This window comes from Melanerpes formicivorus, unplaced genomic scaffold (genome assembly GCF_026170545.1).
Source record: "Melanerpes formicivorus ecotype bairdi unplaced genomic scaffold, bMelFor1.0.p_v2 SCAF_24, whole genome shotgun sequence".
Lineage (NCBI taxonomy): Eukaryota > Metazoa > Chordata > Aves > Piciformes > Picidae > Melanerpes > Melanerpes formicivorus.
This window is the reverse complement of record NW_027142376.1, coordinates 1,727,530-1,735,702: the sequence shown is the minus strand read 5'-3', so window position 1 is coordinate 1,735,702 and position 8,173 is coordinate 1,727,530. Positions and strand designations below refer to the sequence as shown.

General features: G+C 45.1%; 1 long non-coding RNA gene across 1 annotated transcript; it reads right to left on the bottom strand.

Annotated features, from left to right (window-relative positions):
- Positions 1-1,461: 1,461 nt before the first annotated feature.
- LOC137448412 (uncharacterized) lies at positions 1,462-7,686 on the bottom strand. The gene is made up of 3 exons (XR_010989072.1): positions 7,612-7,686; positions 3,280-3,807; positions 1,462-1,839 (listed from the first exon to the last, which is right to left on the bottom strand). It is a non-coding gene; the product is annotated as an uncharacterized lncRNA (long non-coding RNA).
- Between the last annotated feature and the right edge of the window lie 487 nt (positions 7,687-8,173).

Below are 8,173 nucleotides of genomic sequence, written 5' to 3'. Positions count from 1 at the left end.
TAGAAATGGAATGGAATGGAATGGAATGGAATGGAATGGAATGGAATGGAATGGAATGGAATGGAATGGAATGGAATGGAATGGAATAGAATAAACCAGGTTGGAAGAGACCTTTGAGATCATTGAGTCCAACCTATCACCCAACACCATCTAATCAAGTAAACCACGCACCAAGCACCCCGTCAAGTCTCTTCTTAAAAACCTCCAATGATGGTGACTCTACCACCTCCCTGGGCAGCCCATTGCAATGGCCAATCTCTCTTTCTGTGAAGAACTTCTTCCTAACATCCAGCCTAAACCTCCCCTGGCACAGCTTGAGACTGTGTCCTCTTGTTCTGTCATAGGTTGCCTGGCAGAAGAGACCAACCCCTGTTAGTTAAAAGGCAGGTGAAATATGGATTATTTTGTGGTTGTGTGAGTTGGCAAGGAATGGGACAAGTGAATTAAGGAGAAGCTAAACTTCCTCCCCCTTCCCACCCCCAAGGTATATAAAGCCATATTGTCTATGCTAGCAAGAGTTCTGGGAACTTCTTTAAACAGAGTCTAAACTAGAAACTTAAACTCCTATCAGATTCTTTAGGTCATTTCTGACCAAATGGCAGAGCTAAATTTGCCTCTGCAGAGGAAATCTGACCTACAACAGTCTTGATATTAAATACCTCAGGCAGTTAGACTATATGATTTCTTCAACAGTTTCTCTTTCAAAAGTCTTTACCTCTCCTGCTGCTGGTGGAACAGAGGGAAGCTGCATTTACACAGGGAACCATGCTATGTTATGGTCCATCTAGTTACTGTCCTACTGACCTTGCCCTCAAAACCAGCCCAGTGGAATAATGTACAAGCCTGTTCTGAGCTAGCTTCCAAATTTACTGCAGGTCACAAAGGCTGCCAGACTTGGGAGGAAAACAAGCACTAGGAGTAAGAAGACTTGTTTGGCTCACCCATTCTTTATGATTCAACACAAGGATGCTGAACAAAACAAAATAGGGTGACTGAACAGATGAGCTGAAGGCAGAGACTGATGGTGATCCAAGTCACTTCCCACTGAGCCAAGCTCACATCCAGAAGCCTTCCCCTGTGTGATGGTGAAGGCTGGGAAAGTTCCCTTCTGCTGTCATTGAGGCTGGGGTGCAAGCACCTCAAGCATGGTTGCCAAACTGCACATTGGCAGATTGTGCAGGAGACCTGCAGCATTTTGAGGGAAACACTTAAAAGAAGCAGCAGCTCCCACTGAGAGACAAACTTGGCAGAAGAGAGGAGTGCTGTTCTTCACAGAGGAACATCACACCAGCAGCACATCTCCCACTGAGCTTTTGTTAGCATGCTCATTTGGGAAAGACAGACATGGTCTGGCACACCAGCCTGGCAAGCTGCTGATCCCTGGATGAAACTGTTGCCAGGTGCAGTGAAGAAAAGCTTCCAAAGTTTTCACTTTTATCCAGGTTGCAGCCATCCCACAGGCACAGCCCCAGATCACATTGTGCCTCATCTCATCTCCTGTGGTGTGCTTTCAAGACACAGATCTCTGTCTATTGCAAGTTTGCCAGCAGACCCCCAGATGCTTTCTCCTCTTGCAGACACTTCTGCAGACACTTGCTAGATTTTTAGCTTTGGCTGTATGGAGCCTCTTAGCCCAATTGTCATTTGGGTAGAAAAAAACAATAACAACTATCTTGGATTTTGTAGGATGCCAGCTTTTGTCTCCATCTCTCACAATGTCTCCTCAGCACTGATTTTGCATTCTGCAGACCGTGAAGTAAGTAGGATGTGTTGCAGGTCACCACCTCACATACAAGAGGAGAAATCCCCACAGCTTTGAGAGAAGTCTTTTCTAGTGATCTGTTAGAAAACAAAGAGGAAAGCATGCTTAGATAAGTGAATGCTTCTAACCTGGAGCCTCAAACTAATGTCTGACAGCTGGGGGTAAAAACAGAAACAGATCCCACAGCCAATGTGACTTTCACATCTACTAGAAATCATCTTGAATGAGGAAAGTAAGCAGATTCTTTGCATGTAATTTCAAACATCCAGGGTGGTCTTTCTACTGCATCTTTTGCTAGAGGAAATTATAGAAAAGAAAACATCTAGCTCCACTCCTTCTCCACCTGTCCTGCTCAATGGAGATGTATGATGAGTGAGAATACAGAACACAGTCCTTCACCTCCATCCCTCCCATTCTTACAGAAATATTTTCAAGTCTAAAGTCTCAACTGGGGTTTTGTTCTGTTGTTGTTTTGGTTTTGGTTTGGGTTTTTTTTAATGGCAAAAATGAATAACAAAATATGTTTTCCAGCCAGTCCTTTTTTTAATATATTAAAGAATGGAATGGAATGGAATGGAATGGAATGGAATGGAATGGAATGGAATAGAATAGAATAGAATAGAATAGAATAGAATAGAATAGAATAGAATAGAATAGAATAGAATAGAATAGAATAGAATAGAATTAACCAGGTTGGAAAAGACCTTTGAGATCATCGAGTCCAACCTATCATCCAACACCATCTAATCAACTGAACCATGGCACCAAGTGCCTCATCCAGTCTCTTCCTAAACACCTCCAGTGATGGTGACTCCACCACCTCCCTGGGAAGCCCATTCCAATGGCCAATCACACTTTCTGTGAAGAGCTTGAATGCTCTTGTCAGTTTTAGAATAGAACAGAATAAACCAGGTTGGAAGAGGCCTTCAAGATCATCGAGTCCAACCTATCATCCAACACTATCTAATCATGGCACCAAGCACCCTATCAAGTCTCCTCCTAAACACCCCCAGTGATGGTGACTCCACCACCTCCCTAGGCAGCCCGTTCCAATGGCCAATCTCTCTTTCTGTGAAGAACTTCTTCCTAACATCCAGCCTAAACTTCCCCTAAATCATAGAGACTTAGGGTAGTTTGGGTTGGAAGGCACCTTAAAAATCATCTTGCTCCAAGGCTCCTGCCATGGGCAGGGACACCTTTCACTAGAGGAGGTTCCTCAAGGTTCTGTCCAGCCTGGCCCCAACAGAAGCACTAGTTAGCATAATTTGGGTTATAACAGCAGATCTGCTAGAACGAAAGGGAGACCTCTGCTTCTTTGCAGTATACCCTCCTGCAAGGGACTGACTTGTCCAAGTGGCCTGATGCCCTCATGGTAACTTCCACAGGAGGCAGACAGAGTGCTGGCAACACACGTGCTACCACAATGGAAGATCCCCTTCAGAGCTTGAGAAGAAGGACTGCCTTGTGCTTGTTTACAGGTAAAGCATTAAGATTTATTCAAGAAGTGACCTGCTTACCAAGAATGCTGCAGGTGAAGGGGGACAGGTTAAGCCAAAATGACAGTGAAGATGGTGAAACACTGCCACAGGTTGCCCAGACAAGTTGTGGAAGCCCCATCCCTGGAAACATTCAAGTTCAGGCTGGATGGAGTTGGAGTAGTTGATCCCTTAATCATCCCTTAAAGGTTCCTCCTTAAAGGTCCTTTCCAATCTAAACCATTCTGTGGTTCTGAGATTTTGCTTCCTCTCTTGTAGGGCCCCAGGAGTGTTTCGCTGTGGAGATAACAGAACTGTGAAAAGGTGCATGCTTATGGGAAACAATAGGAAGTCATCTTAGGAAGGCCTTGTTCTCTGATCTCCAGGTGCTACTTTACACAAGTTTCCTGATGCTAAAGGATGTGTCAGTTTGGTGGGTTGCAGCTGCCTAAGGACTTCTCCAGCTGAGAGGAATCCTCACATAATGCATGTTACAGCAGCTGTAGCAACTCCTGTGCCAGGGCTGTGCTGGGTTTCTGGATGGTGTAAGTTCCAAAGAGCCTGAAAAAGCTAAGAAGGAATAAGCAGTGAGATTAGGAAATAGACTGTTAGATTTGCTAGGCTTTGTGTGGTGACCTCAGACTGTGCTGCAGACCTGAACAGTCCTGGCTTTGATGTGATGCTCCTTAGAATCATAGAATCATTTTGCTTGGAAAAGACCTCAAAGATCATCAAGTGCAGCCATTAACCCACCACCACCATGCCCACTAAACCATGTCCTGAAGTGCCGTGAAGTGCCATGAAATGCTACAGGTTCTTTGAACGCCTCCAGTGATAGGTGACTCCACCACTTCCCTGGGCAGCTTGCTCCAGTGCCTGACCACTCTTTCAGTAAAGAAATTTTCCTGATATCCTAATTAAGACTCCCCTGGTGGAACTCAAGGCCATTTGCTCTCATCCTATTGCTAGTTACTTGGGTGGAGATCAACACCCACCTCACTCCAACCTCCTTTCAGGTAGTTGTGGAGACTGAGAAGGTGTCTCCTCAGTCTCCTCCAGGTTAAACAACCCCATCTTCCTCAGCTGCTCCTCACAAGACCTGTTCTCTATACCCTTCACCAGCTTTGTTGCCCTTCTCTGACATGCTCCAGCAACTCAGTGTCCTTCTCAATGTCCCTGGAGTCCTCAGGTGCAGGTGAAAGGAGTGCTGGCACATCAGCTGGCTTTTCTGGAGAAGGCTAGAACTTCCATAGCCCTCATCAGAGGTCAAAAGCCCCCAGCTCCTCTCTGTAGCTTGAGGACATCCTACTGAGCAGTGTCCATGGGCACTCATCACCATCAGGCACTGGTTTCCACAGGGCACGAAGCAAATAGGAATTATTGTTGTGTGGAAAACAGTTTACCCAATCGCTCTTAACGTCACGATCTGGGGAGCCACTCTTTGCTGGGCTGAAGAAAGAGGCATTCATTTAATAAATTATGAGCAGGGGCCTGACTCAACACACAGCTTCTTAATAGCACTTGGCAGTGCTCCTGCTTGTGATGATATCCTTAATGCGCCTGCTACTGAATAAGTAATAGATTTTCCCTGATGTGACTGCACATTCTGCTCAACTCATTTTTTCCCCTAGCCGTTCAAGCGCTGGCTGTCAGAGAGCAGGGCTGTTTTGTTGGAATGACCCATCTTGTAGCCTGTATTTCTTTGTGGCTTCTATTCATCACCAGGGTGTTGTGTGCTTGCAAGAGGAAAATTTTGTCCATGATCTCGAGAAGCATTTGTGTAACATTAAGAATGAGCAAAGTCACATTGATCCTTACAGATATTTGTGTGTGTGTGTGTGTGTCTGTAAGGGCTATGCTAGATGAATCACAGAATTATAGGTGTAGTAAGGGACCTCTGCAGATCATTCAGTCCAACTCCCCTGCCAGACCAGGTTTACCTAGAGCAGGTTGCACAGGAAGGTGTCCAGGAGAGTTTTGAATGACTCCAGAGATGGAGACTCCACCACCTCTCTGTGCAGCCCATTCCACTGCTCTACCACCCTCAAAGTAAAGAAGTTCCTCCTCATGTTTAGGTGGGACTTTCTGTCTTCCAGTTTGTGCTGTTATCTCTTGTCCTGTCACTGGGCACCAGTGAAAGAGGGACCTTTTTTCTTTTTTTCACTCTTGCAATGGATTTTTTTGTGTGGAGCCAGTTCTGCTTGACTCTGCATATTTCAGAGGAAATTCTGGTCCTTGGTGCTTGTTACAAATTAGAGTTGCAGCACCTCTCTTCCTTTTTTTCATTGTAAACAACTAGGTCCATTTGAACACACATCAAAAGTAATTTTCTGAGTAAGCTTCACCTGAGTACCTAGCCAGAAGAGGAATCAGTGTGGGATCTACTCCTTGTATCTAACAGGTTGTTAGCAAGGGTACTCACTGATATAGGAGACCTCCATTCAAAACTTGCCTTTGTCTGAAAAATTTGACCTATATTTCCCAAAGCCCAAGACACTGCACTAATTTCTGGAGCCTACCAGGTGAAAGTCCTAAGTCACTGAGCAGTAGGATCTGGTGGTGTCCTCTGCACACATCCTTGGCAACACAGGATGACCAGTGCATGGAGAGCACATGCCTTGGTTTGAGCCTGGCAGATGAAATTGCCAGATTCACAGTGTTTTCATGTATTCATAGAATGGTTTGGAAGCGACCTTAAAGATCTCCTAGGTCCAACACCCTGCCATTTGCAGGGACACCTTCCACTAGATCAGGTTACTCAAGGCCTCATCCAACCTGGTCTTGAACACTTTCAGGGAGGGGGCATCCACAACCTCCCTGGGTGACCTGTGTAGATGTCTCACCATCCTCACTGTAAAGAATTTCTTTCTAATATCCAGTCTAAATCTTCCCTCTTCCAACTTCAATTCATTCCCTCTCATCCTAGCCATTGTAAAAAGTCCACCCACAGCTTTCTCGTAGCCTTCTTCATTTACTATAAGGTCTTCCCAGAGCCTTCTATTCTCCTGACTGCACAGCCCCAACTCTCATAGCCTATTTTGAGGCTCTTGATGGGACCTAGACATGTACTAGATACCTAGTGACTAGGTGCTTTTGGGCAGTGGTGCAAACACTTGAGCAGTGGTATTATGTGAAGAAGTCACCTGAGCCATTGCTATCTTTCCTAGTTCTTGGAAGCAGCCTAGACAGGTTAATGTGGTGTTTCACTCTGCTACTGTTTTGCCTTCTGGAGAGGCACCATCTAATGGTTAGGGAATCCCCATACTTTGCTGGGCATCTTCCATTTCCAGGCTTACCTTACAAAACAGCCTGTGGCATTATGGTAGCATGCCCTTACACAGCAACAGGGTTAGCTGTCACTTGAGAGGTAGCTTTCTGAGTGTCAGTGACATCTCAGCGGTGTCTCTAAACATCCATACTCCACCTGGAAAACCATTTTTCCTGCGCCTTAACACCTTTCATTCATTCTGTTGATGTGCTCTTCAAGTAAGAAACCTTATTTGCACTGTATGAGCAAGAAGTTCAGCGCTTGCCAAAGTCAGCTTTAAAATCAGGAAAGTTTTGGTCCCTTGTGTAAAAGCGCAGACAAAACTACTCCCTTTGATGCTGTGCTCTTCTACTGCTCTTTCCTTTCTTTGGAGATGCCTGATGCCAACAAGGAAATGGGTTCAGCTAACTTGGGCTTGAAGAGCTAGCAAGGGAGATGCTCACGTTTGGTATAAATGTGCATCCCGTTTGCCTGCTGATGAATTATTTAAGTCCCTGCTATTTCTGGAAGCTGACAGCAAGCTTTGCTCTGCTGCTTTGACAGGAGAAGCAAAGGAATCTGTGGGAAGTGACCAAGGAAGAGTTAAAATTTATTTTTAATAGTCAGGCTGCACTGGGTTGTGTTTTGCTTGGTATTTGGCAGTCCTCAGAGATGTCACCTGTTACTATAAATAACAATCATGCTGCCAGGATAACTGTTCTTCACCCCTCTGGCAAAACCAGCCATTTTTTTAGTTTACTTTCAAAATCTGCATTATTAAGGCTGCTGTGTGTATTTGGGCTCTCAACACAGGCAGCTTTCACACTAGCCTCATGTTGCTGTTCCTCCATGTGGTATTTGTACTCAGAGATGAATTTCACATAGTAATGCTGGAAGCTCCCACGCACCACAGAGAGATGCAGATGGGGCTGCTACTGAGCTGGCTGGCAGAGCTGGGGCTGCTCAGAAGCTAGTGAGCAGAGGAGGGGTAGGAAATGGTTGGTGTGCTATTTCGGTGACTCCAGGTCTCCCGAGCTCTGCTTCATGACCTCTCTCCTAGTCCTGAAGCCATCACAGAGGTTAGGTCATGAGATAGAGATTAGCTTAGGGTCCATGTGCAGCCTTACCTTTCAAGCACTTCTGCTGCCCCGCAGCCACGCCACCATGCAGAGGAACAGATCTGGCTGGAATACATCCATGGGAAGGGAGAAAATAAAGAGGTCTCAAAGTACACAGGCATTACTGCCAGCACAGGGGTGTATGCAGGAAAATATCACAGGGGAGAGGATGAAGCTACTTTATTTTGGTGGTAGAAGCCTGCATTAAGCCAGTTTAAAATAGTTATGGAACTGACCCACTGAGAAATGATACAGGTGCCTTTTAGGTTGTCTGCATGCAGCTTGGAAGTGATCCTGTAGATAAAAGTATGCTTAAATGTATTCCTTTTTATTAATAAAAACATATATACCATTAAAACCCAACGTTGATAATTTATCTGGCAATCTTTGGCAGGGAGAAAAATACCTATCTCTATATATAGATATTGATATTTCTGTGTCCATATATATCACTTAATGTGTGCAATAAGCATCAGGTAGTCTTGCCAAAGGATTAGAAAGTGGTTTACAAAGACTAATCAGCTCGCTCCTGGGGGGTATTCCGCATCTCACTTCTACAACTGAGCTTGCA